This window comes from Lynx rufus, unplaced genomic scaffold (genome assembly GCF_022079265.1).
Source record: "Lynx rufus isolate CCGP_SWC_20201006 ecotype Redwood Valley unplaced genomic scaffold, mLynRuf1.p SCAF_5, whole genome shotgun sequence".
In the NCBI taxonomy this organism is placed as follows: domain Eukaryota; kingdom Metazoa; phylum Chordata; class Mammalia; order Carnivora; family Felidae; genus Lynx; species Lynx rufus.
Window position 1 is genome coordinate 42,548,654 of NW_025814867.1, and position 17,477 is coordinate 42,566,130.

Here is a 17,477-nt window from a genome sequence, read left to right on the forward strand (position 1 = left end):
AAAAGAAAGGGAATTCAGGGACAAATATTTCTCTAGGAAAAACAGAAAAGCAGGATCTTTTTTTTTTTCTGGTATTATGTACCAGAATGTTAGTTGTATTAACTCTCTGCTTATTCTTCTTTGAGTTGTTGGGACCAAAGCCATGTGACATTTACTCCACAGTTTCTTTGTATGTTACGTTTTTTTATTTTCCTTGGACAAAAGCCCATGGCAACTTACTTGATTGGGGCAACACATACACAAGCTTTTAGAATCTCAGAATCATCAACTATAAAGGGGATCAGATTATTTTAGTAGTAAATTAGGTTAAGCTGTGTTTTTAGAAAGAGCTGTACTTATAATTTTTGCTACGGGGTCATACTTGAATGGGTAGTTGTATGAGAAATTGCTATAACTTTTGTTGCTGTTATTTCTCCAAGACATATATATATATAGATAATGTTAATCTTGTTCTTCTAGAGTTGCAGTCCTTTTTCTTAATGTCCTCCTATGATCTGGGTCCACTAGCATTTGTGGAACCACTTCGAAAAGACATTAACTCCGAGAGATACAACAGCTACAGTTTAAATATGCGAGCAGATCCACCGAAAAATTCTCATTCATAAAATAAATGGTGCTGTGTAACAAGTTCATGTGACTGTGGAAATTTGAAAAATGTGTTATTGCTTGGGTCATTTCAAAAACCATGATTTGAAAAAATATGGTGTGAGTTGTAATTCTTTCTAATTAAAAACCAGGCAAGCCCTTAGGTGGGAGTCACAGTGAGCTGCCCTGAGTTTTTCCCAAGCCTAACAAAAGAAAGAAGGACCGGCCACCGCTTGTGCCTGCCAACCGTGCATTGTTCAAGGAATCAAAATAAAGAGGCAACGGGGTCAAGGGTGAGGAGCTCATATTTCCACTCTACATGACCCCGTCTCGGGGCTGGGGTGCTCTTGTCATCTGTTTCTGAAGGTCTCTCAACACAAGACTCTCCTCCAGCCCTTTTGGCAAACTCCTGTGTGGACTATGCCGGTGATTAATGAAAAGGGCTCACAGGAGACCTTCTTAAAATGCTTTGGACAAAAGGGTCCTCAGCACGAAGGCTCCACAAGAATACCTGCAGACATTACTGTCTTGGAATATCGTGGAAATATCTGTGTTTTCCACCAATTCTACCTTTTTACAACATATCAAGTAACTTGATTAATGGTATGCCACTTTCTATTCTTGTTACAGGCTGTCACCAGAATACTTAAACTTTCACACTTCATGTCGTTGCAGAATACTTGGTTGTTTTTCATGTTATTTTCATTATTTGAAGTATTAGGTGACCACTGGGTTGAATTCCGAAACTCCATTTAGGCCACAAATAGTGGAAAATTATAATCATGTTCTGGCAAATAAAATGTAGACGTATAAGGCAATTTTTACGAAAATCTGAGAAGGGAGAACACAAATTATGAATACTATCCTTGTGACATGGTAGGCACCTGAATAAAAAGCACACAAAAGTATACTCCGTTATAATCCACACCTTGTGATTATCACATATACGCTGGCTGCTTTGCTAGAAATTTCTCAAGAGATTATAAGAGATATTAATGAAAATCCAAAAGTGATTTTAAAAGATTTTTCCCCCCAAATACTTACAAGACAGTGAAATTAAACATGCTGTGGCTATTATTTTTTCCAGTGGTTTGGGACAGTGAAATAAGACATGGGCTCTAGTTCTAAGAGCTATCAGGGGTCCAATTTCTGGAAACCCTAACGTCTAATGCCTAACCTACAACTGTACTGATTAGGACAGTGTTTCACCAATTCCGCACTGTTCACACTAATGAGCCTGCAGAAAACTAGGAATTATCAGTTAAAGCTGCTGTTAAGCTGCTCCCCTCACAGTATATCAGCTGCACGACTTTCTTACTATCCTACAATTCAATATAGCATCTCCTGAAACAGTCGGCTTCTAGTTAACATACACATTTGTTGTGAAAGAAGGAAGGAAAGGAGAGGCAATATTTGTCTATGACCATGAGTGTAAAATGCCTCCAACCAAAAGTTGTTACTTCAAATAGCACATTCTATCAAATAACATCCCTTTACTTTGTCTGCATGGAATTTTATAGGAATATACTTTTGACCAAATGCAAAACCTTTCCTCCCATTTTCTGTGCTTACTCGTTTTTCAGAGCCAACGGTGTTCAGCTTTCCTAACCGCTGAAGTGTAAATCACAACTGGGAGACTATTGAGGCGATTTGGGCCAAACTGCAGAGAAACAAGAGAAAAAGGGTAAAAACACATCTTTTCATTAAATTTCATTAAATTTAAATTTAGATAACTAGGAACAAGGCAGCTATTTCCTGTTTTATCCAGGTGTTTAATCTCCAAAATAACCATGGCTGTTGAGAAGTCATGTCTGTGTTTTGAGAAGTGCAGTCACACTTTCCAGATAAACTAAATTATGATTACAGAATAGCCTTTTTGTTGAGAGATTCACTGCAAATTTCAGGTTGCTGAACAACTGATACCAAGGGGAAGGTTAACACAATACATACATACAAACAGAGGGAAATGAAAATATTTTTTTCAAAACCGTTACAAGGCCTCTTTGCTTCTTTCCAGGAACTGTCAGTCAAATATAAAGTTCCAACTCCTGTCCTTCTTTTTTCCTCTGAAATGATTCTTTGATCATATCCATCTACATGCTCCTCACACCTCTTCCTCCAGCACCCCCTCCTGCACCCCCACCTGTGTCTCTTACTCTCTTGTCTGTCCCTCGTAGGTTAAGTGGCAGGGTGGTTTGAGGGGTAAGAACCTGACCTCGTGCCTCCAGGTCTGAAATTTGGCTTTCTCGTTTACCAGCTGTGTGTGCTCAAATTATTTAACCTCTCTACGCCCCGTTTCTTCAAATGTAAAATGGAGATCAAAATAGTATCTACACTGCAAGCTTGATAAGAGAGTTAAAGTGTTAATTTATGTGAAGCATGGAACACGGTAGGCATTAAATTATTACTAGGGTCACTTGCATGCAGGTGTCTCCCACATAACCTCCTTGGAGGCAGGGGCCCAGGTTTCTTTTTCTTTTAAAAAAAACTCCTGAGTTACCCGTTTCAGTGTTCAGTAGTCCGAGCTCTTAAACGAGTAGCGAACGAAGGAAAGAATAAAGGGGAGTGGATTGCAATGGTTAGAAGTTTAATCATCTGACGAGAGTTGATTCTGTCTCAGATTTTGCTCTGCTCTCTCATCTTTGCTTCCATTTCTCCACTTTCCATTTGCTTCCACCTGGAATTCACTCCGACCTGTCTGCAGCCTGAACCCAAAGTCGGAGCACAGCTTTCCAAGCTGATAGGTCCTTCCGGAAAGAGGGGAGGGATGATAAGTGGGAACTCACATCAGGAACATATACGTCCCACTATGTTTCTATGTGAATTTCAATATGAAAACCTACAACATTTTCAAGATCTTGAAACTGATTCTCTGTGATGTTTACAGAAGGAAAAAAGAATTTTACTTCCAATACAAACTTTACATTTGGGCACGGAATCACTTCTTATTAACAAGGAGATAAAATTTTGCAGAGAGAGAGAGAGGGCCAACTGCTTGTCACCTCTAGAGATGATCTCTATTTCAACCAAAGAAATGATTATATGGATAAGTTTAACTTTGAAAACAGACATAATACCAGGCCCGGATCTTTATGTCGGGGGCTTCTGTTGGCAGTCACTCACATCACCTTGATCAGTGAACCCGATCATATTTGCGTGTTCTAATCACTGCCTTGACAGAACAAGATAAGCACCTGTAGAGATTTTTAAAAGACATTTGCTCCCTTTATCTGCAAACTGTCAGCACCCTTGCTTTAAAGCACGCTTGCCTTGCCCAATATAGATTATTAGTCTGAAGATTTGAATTAGCGGGATGTTAAAAAATGCCAGCAGCTAAAGTAAAGAAATGCACCATTTTCACTGCCCACGCTAGGGCTGGTGCCACTGGCCACAGGAGTTAATAAACAAGTATGTTCCTAGAGATGGTCTTCAATTTTAAAATGCTGGCCCCAGCAAAATTCCTCATTGCATGTATTAATGGCAATTGATGTCAACAATGAAGGAAGGCCATGATAATTATTTGGCCGGCTACCGAGCTTATTTGACGTGTAAACAAAATACCTTTCATGAACTCCAGATTGACTTTCCACTTTACAAACATTATCCCCTGTTTACTTGCTAGCCTTTATAACATAAACATTGCTGTATCATACTATTAAAAGGAGCTCTCTGCTCAGGAAACTCAAGGTAATATCATCTAGCATTTTGGCATTCTCCCGAAGAATTAGTGCCTAGGGGAGGCCAAACAGAACATTAGTGAGGATTAATAGAATTTTTGAGTGAGCCTTCTTTTTCCCTCCTCTCTCTGTCCCTGCTTTTATGTGTTAACCTTCAAATTATTTTAGCATGTCTTTTGTGTGTGTTGAATTATTTAAAGTGGTGTATTTTTCAGTATCTAGCCAGTAGATTGTTTATGACGGCTTCACATTTTTTTTTCAACAGCCACACTATATTTAAATTTCGATGCTTCAATATTGCTATATTTTAGACTTGGTTTAAAGTCCAAGCAGTTATGAGATATGTCTTTTTTTTTAAATTTTTTTTTAACGTTTATTTATTTTTGAGACAGAGAGAGAGCATGAACAGGGGAGGGGCAGAGAGAGAGGGAGACACAAAATCTGAAACAGGCTCCAGGCTCTGAGCTGTCAGCACAGAGCCCAACGTGAGGCTTGAACTCACGGACCGCGAGATCATGACCTGAGCCGAAGTCAGCCGCTTAACCGACTGAGCCACCCAGGCGCCCCGGGATACGTCTTCTTAAAAATGTGTTCTCTCCAGGCACATTGATTTAGTAGTTTTGCTGACTGTCTCACAGGGGACTTAAACCATCCTCAAACATCTCTGGGATTTGATAAGAGATAGATTAAGAAACCCTCACAGGTTCTTGGGTGGCTCAGTCAGTTGTGCATGGGACTTGATTTTGGCTCAGGTTATGATCTCACAGTTGTGGGATCGAGCCCTGTGTCAGGCTCCTCACTGAGCGTGGAGCCTGCTTGGGATTCTCTCTCTCTCCCTCTGTCTCTGCTCTTCCCTTTCCCCTGACGCTTGCACACTCTCACTCTTTCTTAAAATAAATAAACCGAACATTAAAAAAGAAACTCTTATAAAGAAGTTTCCTGCACCTCACAAATGGTGTGATGTTTTGTAAGTAACTTGTCTGTGTCTGCATCTAATAAATAATGGACTTAAGCCAGATGATTCTGTGAGTTGCTTCCACGCTGGAGTGATATTAGACACTGTAGGGGACAGGAAGTCTGAGGCCCTACCTCTTGCGGTTTGAGTGGCTCCATAATTGAAATTGGAGGGAAGAATGGGCTTGAGAGTGAAGCAGTTTATGTAGCATAAAGCTTTCTGCATAAAAAGCATCAGATATAAAATAAAACCTATAAGCCACACCGTTCCGATGAGGTTTCCCTCTTCAACGGTACGGTTATTTTTTAAAGCTCAAACTGTAGACTCAGGCACATTCCAATCCAAGACCTTATGCAAAGTGGCCATAAAATGGATTGAATAAACATGCTTCTGAAGCACTTTTAAGAATCAAGTAAGGTGAAATCCTTGTCATGTTCTCTGTTTTCATTAAAATAAAAGTACTTTGATTTCCTGCTTATTAACATGGTCACATTTTTTTTTGGTTGTAAATTGCTCAGAAAGTCAGTGATATTCCAAAATATTTTAACAATTCCTGTCTAAATATGTCAACTACAGCCCTTAGTTAACAGTTCTATCAGGCATCTACTCTTTCTCACACTAATAAGACTGGTGGAATTGTTTTCCTAATTTAATTCAACCCTGCCACACCAGTGCAATTGTCTGATTCCCAGATCTTTCAGTTAGCTGCAGAACTGAAGTTCTTGGTTAAGTCGAAACTATTATACACATAAGTTGCCATAAATAATGATTCATTGAGAAGAATGTGGGTCATAAACATAAAGAATATAATATAAAAGACAGTTTCAAACATATGTTGCTTCATTTCTGTTCAAATAGTCTGGATAGCCTGTTAAGATGCTCCAACTTCCTGTAATAGAGAGTGAAATGAACATTTTTCTACAAAATGTGTCCCTCTTGGTTATTTAATGTAGCAGAACAATAGCAAAATAAAATACCAGCAGAATATCTGATAATTTTTTATTGAGGAAACAGGGAAGTTAGGATGAAATGTAGGACTCTTCAAGTTAACAGGAAAATACACTTATAGCTTTCAGGCCCACCTCAAGATCCTCTACCATTTATCAAAAAATCTCTTCAATTTTCAAAGGCCTTCTAAAGACCTCCTGGGACTATAAACAAAGGCTATATTGTATCCTTGGCTGAAGCTTGTTAAGTGGCTCATGAATAATACTAAATGCATCCTCCCCATAAATCTCCTTGATGTAGGACTACTGTTATGCAGCCACAAACTTCACTGACATTCATCATAAACTTGGAGATGGGAGGTTTGCCATATGCACCCAAAACCACTGCTTCCAATGTCCCATCCATGTGATTCTCTTGAAGTCAGAGAAAGGAGAGATACTGACACTTTTTTTAGTGCAATATGTTGAAAACACTTCTAATAGTCTTGCCCTGCTCTTTCAGACCAATGATTTAAGGTGATGAATTATCGGAACTTACATTTGCAATAGCATCTCATTCAGAGAGACTGGAAAGAATCGAGCGTTGCGAAGACTGTTTTAGATTCTAGGCATTTATTCTTTAATTTTTTTAAAAGAGAAACCCACAAATAATGTCTTTAGATAATCTATGGAAGGTGGCAACAACTTGGAGGTGTTTCTTCTAACGAACAACCTGTTTTTGGCCACCTGTTTGTGACAAAAACAAAAGAAGAAATGGATGGCAGGTAGAACCTGGTTCATCTTAGTGATGTCCTCTGTAGAGCGGAAGGGGAAGTCTAGGCAGAAATCACCTGTTTATTTTTTTTTTAATTTTTTTTAACGTGTATTTATTTTTGAGACAGAGACAGAGCATGAACAGGGGAGGGGCAGAGAGAGAGGGAGACACAGAATCGGAAGCAGGCTCCAAGCTCTGAGCCATCAGCCCAGAGCCCGACGCGGGGCTCGAACTCACGGACCGTGAGATCATGACCTGAGCCGAAGTCAGACGCTCAACCGACCGAGCCACCCAGGCGCCCCAGAAATCACCTGTTTAGAGTCCCTCTGTGGTGAGCAGGATTTGGTGGGAAGTCCAGTGTCACTTGAAGGAGCATTACTCACCTTTTTTCTCAAAAGTATACTTATCATGTAAAACTACATCATTTCAAGAAAGAAAGGATTTATTTATTTACCTTGACTTTCAGGGTAAGCATAAACAACATTGGACACTTTCAATAGGTCAAAGAAGTGAAAGACCGTGTAAAATGTGTTTCATCCACCGTCCTGCGATTTAGATCTTCTAGGAAAATATTTTAATTCCTACAGTAATAATTTAGTGATGTCATTGTTCTTTTGGGGACAATGGATGAAGTTATATTTGCTCTTCAGTTTGTTAATGCTCACACAGAGAATGGGACTTTCTGAATGCCCTCGTCTCAGTACCTCTTCACAGTGACTATAAAGCAAGTGTCTATTTATTTAGACAGGTGCATATCAGCCTCCAATTTCATATGCATATAAATTGTGTTTAGTTCTTCTAGAAGTCAGACAATGTAGCTTATCTGCTTGTCAATGTACTATAGGCTAACTATATATAACTTTATAATATAACTATGATAGATAAGTCTTCAACATTCAGTAGGCTTTTATTGTAACGACTTAAAATGACAATTAAGATGGGTTTGCTGGTGTTTAAAAAAGAAACAGGTCCAAAATGGAGTCAGCTGTGCTAAATGCCCTCAGCAAACCAAGACTTGGTACCTAACCTAATTGCAGTTTTATTTTTTCCCAGTAATCGTATCTTAACCCAGTCAATCCGAAATTTCCTGGTCAACAATAGTAAGGAAATCTGCCTGACAGATCCATCCTGTCCCGCCCCCCAGAAGATGAGGTAAGCCTCTCTTTCTTTGCCCCTGCCCCCTTCTGTTTATTAAATTCTTCCATTTTGTACAGCTTTTTTTTGGATCTCCTCTCAATTTGCTAGATGGGATGCTCCCCAATTCATGAATTGTTGAATAATGCCAATTTGACTTTAAGTTTACTCAGTTAAATTATGTTTTTTTTAATGCTAGTATAGACCAAGAATATTAGATTAACCAATTGAAAGTTATTTTATTATCGGTAAGCGTTTCCAGACCTGGAGTTTGGGAGATTTAGGTGGAACCATTTAAGAACACATTTGAAACATGGAAATATCATTGTTGTTGTTATTGCTGTTCTTGTTTATTGTTCACTAAGAGAATTTATGAATGCTAAAAATCAAAACAGAGTTTATTTGAATAGATGGTTGCTAGAGGAATATTCTGAATTCAATAGCAAACAATTCTTAGAAATCTCCCCTGACATTGACCATGGTCAGTGATTAGTACTTAGTTTAAACTCCAAATCTATAGTGTTAAAAATCTATATTTAGTGTTTAAATATAGCGTTTAAAATCTCTACATAAGAAAAATGTTGTAGAAGATTGAATACTTTAATCAAATACTTTATAGAATTGTGAATTAAATAAAGCATATAAATTATAAAATCAAAAAATAAGGACCCATAATTCTATCCTCCAGCCCCCTTCCTCCAAAAAAAATTTTAAAAAATTAAAAAAAAAATAAAACTCATTCAGGGGAAGTCTTCCAAACTTATGCTCATGGGCATTGAAGGTCATATTTTGCATCATTGGCCAAGTATGTCAAACTTGACATGCAATGTCAGCTGCATTCCAAAAGAAAAGAATATTCTGTTGATACAGCTGTAGCAGGATATGCTTTCTTCCTACAGAAGCAATTGTCTTTTTATTGAAAATAATGGAACTATGGGAGATAATGTCTCCAACAAACTTGAGGTGTATCCAGTGTATATCTAAATATCACAAAATAAAAATGAACTTTTTGCTCACTACATTTGTCTTCTTAATAGTTTGTGTGAATTCATGTAAATGCCTGAGTAGGTTACATCTGCATTGTAACTTTTGGTTTGTTATTTGCCTGAAAGTGGTGATGATGTTATTAAGACCTCTAAAACTGGACAGTGTTTATTCTCCATTAATAATAGCTAGTACTGACACTTAGAAAGTTTTCATTGTCCGAGAGCAGAATATGGTAATTTTTTTTTCTGCAAAGGTCCAGATAGTAAGTATTATAGGCTCTCAGAGGCATCTAGTCTGTTCGGCAAATATAACTTTGTTGTTGTAGCATAAAGGCAGTCATAGATAATATATATATGAAGGAGTGAGACCCTGCTCCACTAAAACTTTATTTATAGGCACTGAAATGTAAATTTCACATAATTTTCACATGTCACAAAATATTATTCTTCAATTTTTTTTCCCCAACCAATTTAAATTATGAAAACCAATTACAGCTGGCGAGATGTACAAAAACAAAACCAGGCACTGGGCTGCATTTGGCCAGTGGGTCAGAGTTTGCCAATCCCTGTCCTAGAGGAATGTTTGGACAGACATTCACTCCACAGTTTGACTCATTTTATGTTATTTTTGGTGTAATATTTTGCTTCTCTGGAAGAATCAGCTTTATATATTTCTTCATACTGAATGTCAGAGATTAATAATTTCTTTGAAGATCAGGAATGCAGAAGAAAAACAGTGAAGAAGAGGTGAGAAACTAAGCTAAAAAAAAAAACAAGAAGGCAAAGTCACTTGAATTTTGTTTTTCCAAAGGAAAGCTGTTTTTTGATATTTGACAGTCTCTCAATAATGATGTTGCAACCTTGAGACTCTCTGGAGAAATGTGAAAGTGACACCTTCTATAATGTGTTCATTACTGTGTTACGTTTGTTAAGAAAATTAACATAATCTGAACAAAATGAAAACTAGCAGTTAGCATATTAGCAAATTTCAGCATATTTCTGAAAGTGTAAAATTGAAGTAAAAGTTTATTTTCTCAAAATACTACTAAAATATGATAAACATGTTGATATGAAAGAGGTTCCTAATTATTATGTACAATTATCATAAGCATTGATACTTATGTTAACTCTAGAAGAAATTTTTAGTTTTATGACCTTAGACAAGTTACTTAACTTCATTAAGCCACAGTTTATTCCTATGAAAATAGGTATAATTTTACCTACTATATAGGGATTTTTTCAATGTTTAAATAAGTAATACAGTTAAAATGTTTAGTATGGTTGTAACATGGAAAGAATAAATGTTCAATAAGTGTTAGTAATTATTATAAATACAATGATATCACTTTTTCATTTTTTAGCATTGTATTTGAAAATAGTGCATGGGAATAATAAAACTGTTATGTACAGTCTTATAATACTTGCCTGTCCTTCGCACCAAAAGACTTAACCTATAGAGGAAACCACTTGTAACAATTGTAACTGTTTTCCAGTGATTAACTTTTTTTCTCCAGGTGATGTGATATTACTATTTATTGATTTATTACTTTTTTACAATATATGTGAACCTTATATTAAAATATCTAAGAATTGGGGCACCTGGGTGGCTCAGTTGGTTAAACATCTAACTCTTGATTTCGGCTCAGATCATGATCTCACAGTTCATGAGATCCAGCCCCGTGTCAGGCTCTGAACTGACAGTGCTGAGCCTGCTTGAGCCTCTCTTTCTGTCCCTCCCTTGCTTTCTCTCTCTCAAAATAAAAAAAAGTAATAATAATAATAATAAATTTAAAATAGGTAAGGATTTACCTCATTTAAACCATTCTTACTTACTCTTTTCCTGATTTTAAAACATCAACTATCTTTCTCTTCTTTCTTTCCTTTCTTCTTTCTCCTTTTCCCCTTCTACTTCTTTCAATTTTTTAAAAAAAACTAGATATATACTTATTCTTTTCTATAACAAGTATGTTTAGAAGAATCATTGTGAAACTAAGGATATATATCAGAATCACTTGTGAAGCATTTAAAAAATACAGTTATCAATCAATCAGAATCTTCAGGGATTGAATTTAGGCATGTGTACTTTTACAAAAGCATACCTGATTAAATCATTTGCTACAAACTTACTGATCCTTTTTAATCTATAGAATGAAGAATTTCTTTAGCTCAGGAAAGTTTTCTTCTATTATGTCATTCATTATTTTGTCTGTTTCCATTTTTTTTCACTCTGAAATTCCTATAATTTTAAGCTTGGTCCTCCATTCTCTCTCTCCTCCAAATCTATAATCGTCTTTCTTAGTGTTCTGATTTATGTACTTTTCTTTCATTTTAACAATGACTGTACACTCAGCTCTGTACTCCTTTGCTTGAAGATGATGACACCGATAGATTGTTCTCTTTTCAGTTAAATTATAATTTAAAATATAAAACTAATATTGTTATATTTAAGGTTTGTTTTGTCACTGAAGCTGACATATAATATTCCCATATTTGACTGAGACTCTATCCGTAAAACCTTTAGTACCTGAAACCTTTTTTACATAGTGGAATGGAAGTGGTATGATGGTGTCTTATCTCTCATCATGAGTTAATACATATAGAAGTAACTAGGGAGGCTTGAGGATAAAACACCAGGGAGTTAAACTTTTCAGGGATTCATAGGGTCCCTTTAGAGCGAATTCATCTTGTGGGAAGACAGAGACCAAGCAAACAATGAATTTGTCATGGAAGGCTGAGAAAAATGGCAGAATTTAGTTTACACTGTTCCTTTACTAGACTACCCCAATTGACTTCCTCATGGATTTCCTTTCTCCCCAATATACACAACATTTGCCACTAAGGCATTTGAGCCAAAACCATAATAAATGGAGGCTGTAAGATTTTTAAAGCACAGAACTCAAAGCATTCAGTGCACTGAAATTTAAATAAGGGAAAGTGATTGATGTCATTTTGATATGAAATACGTCATTATTTTAGAATAAGGTAAGTTACAGAATACATAATGTGGCCTTGGCATATGAATGGCTTATTAAATTTTCTATGGCCTTGGGACCCGGCATCATGGCTGTTCCAGTGATAAGACTCTGTGCTCAAACCATAGCTATTTTAGCTCTTGTAGAGGCAGTACTCTCAGCAATAAATATTGGCAGCTTTGATGTAGACCTAGGCGAGTATCATCAACTTCCGGAGCAGCATTGTCATCTCATCATCCATGGCAACAGATAATGAGTCAGTGTTCAAATTGAACTAAGAACAGATCACAATGTCAGCTGAGACAAGAACTTCATAAGTAAATGAATGAGGATTTGGTATGGAGAGGGACAACTTCCTAAAAAAGAGGTAGGATGCATAGAGCAATGGCATTTATTTTCTCATGAATATGAGATAATAATAGATCGCATTTCTTTGTATTTAAGATTGGTCCGCTTGATGCACGCAGAAGATGTCAGATTTGGAATAAGAGTTTTAAAGACCAAAAAAATCAAAAGCATGTGAAATTCATGAGATTCTCTGTTTAGGAAAACAATCATCAATAATCGATAGGTCAATTTTCCAGATATAAACACTGTGCTTACCGTAGCTTACAAAAACAACTCAAATTTTTCACAGTTCAGACTCAGAGCCTAATTCTGCTTATATCAGAGGCAGACAGGGGAGTCCTGCAGGAATCCTGGGGACTGGTAGTCCATAAAGGTTTGGCTGGTTTTGATGAAAATTAGTGTGAGATGATACACAGATGAAAGAGCAAATGGGTTTTCTTTACTTGATGAAAGCAGTGAATTCTGAAATTATGCACAGCAGGTACAGATGGAAAGATATTGCACAAATATCGCACATAGTTTTTATGCTGAAACATTTGTTTTATCCTTTTACCTCCCAGCCTTTTTGTGGGGAGAGGAAGAACAAAAAGTGAGCATATTAATCTAAATAAGTAGACCTTATTTTGTAGGGAAAAATAAATGATAAAAAGACAATGATAAATCATGCTGCTTACTCTCGCTTCATCCATTCATTAAATAAATATTTATTGAGTCCCTACTATGTGCCAGCCATTGTGCCACAGCAGATTTCTAACCTCCCTCCACTGACTAAAATAGAATTGTGTGATTTGGGTAATTTCTAGGCAATATTGCGAAGCAAGTCAATTTTTCAGAGACTTTGCTCTTCCCTCTCCTGAGACTCTGCTTCTTGCCTTCCCAGAATGATCGCTCTTCAATTCTACCTGCTCGCATTTTTCTCTCTCCTTTCAATTATAATCTCTTCTAAGCATCAGCCTATAAAGGCCTAAGTCTGAAATCCAATGCTAACATAAAGCAATAAGGCAATGTGTGTGTGTGTGTGTGTGTGTGTGTGTGTGTAGAAAGATGTTTTGGAGTGAGACTTGTACTTGAAGGCCTACAGATCACATAATGTTGGTACCATTTTCTTTACCTTCAAAAACCAAATTTGTGTACATTTCTTTGAAATCCTTGGGGACAGAAACCATTTATATTTCTTTGATCTCTCTGTAGTAGATAAAAAACCTTTTCTAGAATGAGTTAGAAATTTTAGTTTATTCACTAATTCATTCAACATTTGAGTACTTACTCTGTGTTGTTCTAGGGGTTTTGGGATATAGAAATGAACAAATTAGACAAAAACAAAAAAAAATCCTTATTCTCATAGAGCTTACATTCTCGTGGGGGTAAGATGACAATAGAGTAAACATCATAAATAAGTTAATTATAGAGTTTGTAGTAATGTATTAATTTTCAAGTGAATAAAGTAGAACAGCAAAAAAAAATTTGGAAATGCTGAGGGTAGTAAAATTGAGATTTTAAGTAGGATGAGGAGTAGACCTTATTGAAAAGGTGACATTTGAACAAATACTTGAAGGAAGTGAGGAAATTAGCCACTTGGATACTTGGGTAAGAGTGTTCTAGATAGAAATAGAGTATGTGCAATGGCCTGAGGTGGGAAGTATTTGGCATACACCAGGAACAACAAAGGGGTCAGTAGATAAGGAACAGAATGAACAAAGGGAAGAGAAGTAGGTGTTGAGCTCAGAGGCACCATAGTGTGTGGGCCTTTAAAGACATTGTACAACTTTAGCTTTTCTTCTGATTAAAATGGAGAGCCATTACAGGGCTTTGAGTGACATAATTTGATTCATCATTTTAAGGGCTCCTTTTGGCTGCCTGGGCAAGAGTGAAGGCAGAGAGACCCATGGGAGGCAAATTTGGTAACTGAAGAGTAAGTTTCATTGTTTCATTTGTTTTAAGTGGAGAACTATAGGGGTTCCTGGGTGGCTCAGTCGGTGAAGTGTCCTACTCCGGTTCAGGTCATGATCTCACAGTTCATGGGTTCGAGTCCCATATCAGCTCTGTGCTGACAGCTCAGAGCCTGGACCCGGCTTCAGATTCTGTGTCTCCTTCTCTCTCTGCCCCTCTCCTGCTCACACTGTTTCTCTCTGTCTCTCAAAAATGAATAAACATTTAAAAAAAAAACAATTAGATGGAGAACTCTGATTCTCTCCTGTAGAATCTCCCCACTCCAATTAGCCGCTACAGGAAAAAATTGTTATTTCTTTGTAGGCATAGATTAGTTGAATCCTGTGCTTAAGGGCATGGAAGGCATCCATCTCAAGGGAAAGGGGGAGCAGGGAAGGGCAAATTAGGGAGTAACCATTTACTGCACTGGGCGACATTTCGGGCTTCTTACTTTAGAAACACCAGGGCATCTGAAACAATAATAGCACAGTAATAATAATAATATTCCTGGGGCCAAAGCCAAAATAATTAAATTGGAATCCTATGTTTGAAGCTTAGCCACTAGTTCATTTTAGAAGTGTCCTATCTGATTCCCATGTGCAGTCAAGACTCCTAGTTACTGGGCTACACATTGGAAACTCTAGAAATCCGTCTTCTACATATGATTTCCAAGGTTATTCTATTCATTTATATTCATTTTCAGCCAAATGGGAAGGAAACAGGAATAGCATGTCCAGGGCTAGTGTCTTTTAAGCAGAAATTCTGCTTCCTTGTTTTTATATTTCATCAATGAAAAATGAATTTTTTATTCATACCTAATCACAGGGGAGACTAGGAAATATAATTGAGTTGGGTATCCAAATGCGGATAATTGTGGATTGTGGAGGGGGCAACTAAAGTGTTTGCCATATTATCTTGGTATGACAAGGGGGAAGATAAGTTTGGGGACTACTTGACATGGGCCACTTTTTTATCCAGCCAGTTAGAGACAAAAACTGAAGTCTATGAAAGCTGAGGAACTGAAACACTTGAATTCTAAAGGTTTTCCTTTCTTGCCTACTCTGCGTCAAAGTAATGTGAAGGGCGTGGAGTTGACTATGAACATAAGCATAGCAGCATACGAGTTTTCTCTGTGGATTGTTTCCATAGTTTCTATAACTGACACTGACTCAAAAAGCCTGGAGTATGGGAGAGAAAGTGGGGAGGTCACAGGATAGTGTCCCGTTGTACTGATAACCTAGGCTTGTTAAATATATGACCTATTTAACTTCCCCTCTACTAGAGATCCACCATTGTGAGTTTTCTTAAATGTAGTGGGTTAGAAACGGAGCATCAGGGTCTGACCGTGCTGTTTCAAGTGTCTATTACAACCAGTAATTGTTAGGCAAGAAGACTGGAGATGTCATGCACAGTCATTGGGTGTCCTGACAGTGGGTGGTAGGAAGACAATTGGATATTGGCTGAGGGAATGCCTAGCATACAATAAGCGCAAAGAAGCATTCCGGAAGCAAGTGAAGAAGGAGAGGAAAGGAGAGAAAGAGAAAAATAATTTTCCATTTTGGAATAGCCAACTTGAGGTCCTGGAATCTGAAAAAAGCTTGCTTGTATCAGTTCAGGGTGATTATACAATTAAGAGCAAACAAGTCTCACAATCCAAAACTCACAGCTGCTTCTTTTGAAGCTATGATTGTAACAATTGCTCTCTTAATCAGAGAGATTAATTAACTTTCCCAAGGTCGCATAGATTCATAGCCAAGCCTGGCAACTTCATCAGACTTTGTCTTTTAATCTTGCTTGATTAGTTTTATTTTATTGTCTCACTTTTCCTGATCCTGTAAGTTCCTTTTGCAACTAGACATTAAGTTGCATTGATTGCAAGGACTCAAGCATTGCTGCTCACAATTATTTTTATACAATGTACCCAAATATCGTTTTTCTAATAAATGCAAGAAAATGAAATACTATATAAAGAAGTTCCTCTCATCCTCATAGAAACCAGAATATATCCTTTTATAACACTCTATCCTTACAGAATAGCATATCAAATTGTGGGAAATTTAAGAAAATGTTTCCCCCAGGAGTAGTCAGGTTATCTCTTTTGGGTTCATTGTTTCAGCAAATATTTTCCCATTGATTCAGAAGCCTTTAAAAGTAACTTCTCTTATCTTCAGCTGGTGAAGAATGGCTTGATTTGAACTAAATGGGTGCAATTCTCCCTAATGTCACTGGGTATAACATCTGCTGTCATTTATTTTTCTTACTAAATTGTAACAGGTGAGACAGGCTGGAAGCTTAGGGGTAGCATTACTGCACAGAGACAGGCCAATTCCCAATCTAATGCCCAACTACATCGGGTGCAGTAAAGCCAAGTTAAGCTTTAGGATCTCAAGTGGATGTTATGGTGGTCTATGACACTGGTCATGTCAAGGAATACTTGACATCACACATAGCTGTGATGTTTTGGAATATTTTCCAGCATTTAAGATATGGACTTTTATGGGGAACTGTTCTAGTCTCAAATGGATTGGGGTAGGGGGTGGGGAAAGGATTTTTGTCCCTTGTTTTTTCTTTACTGATATACCCCTAATATGCAGAATAATACCAGGAACATAGTAGGTGCTCAATAAATACCATCTGTTGATTTAACACCCAAATCACATGTGGATTACCTCTACCTCCATGGAGAGGTCATGGAAGATGGAGGTGGAAAGGGGCAGCAAGATTGTTTGCAGTTTAGCCCAGGACCTAAAATTTAAACATGCTCAGGCCATACTCTCTATCTGAAATCAGTGGCCTCCTTTTCACACCCACCCTTCCCTAACCCATTGTCAAGTGTCCATCCTTCTAGGTCCAAATAAAAATCCTACATTTCTACTGATACCATTGCAATTTCTTCATGAGAATGTGTGTGTGTGTGTGTGTGTGTGTGTGTGTGTGTGTTTCTTTTTCTCTTTGCTGAGTTCATCCGGGAACTCTGTGGAATGTAGCATATAACACCTTTCAGTACTGGCTTATCTTATCACCCTAGCTTGACACAGTGCCTGCCCCCAACCCTAACATACCAACATACCAAGTAGGAAATTATTAACACTTTATTGATGATTGATCAAACTATATTACTCACTGTGGAAAACATAATTTTAAAGTTTCTTTCTTCATTTTGGGCCAGACGAATATATGTAATAGAATA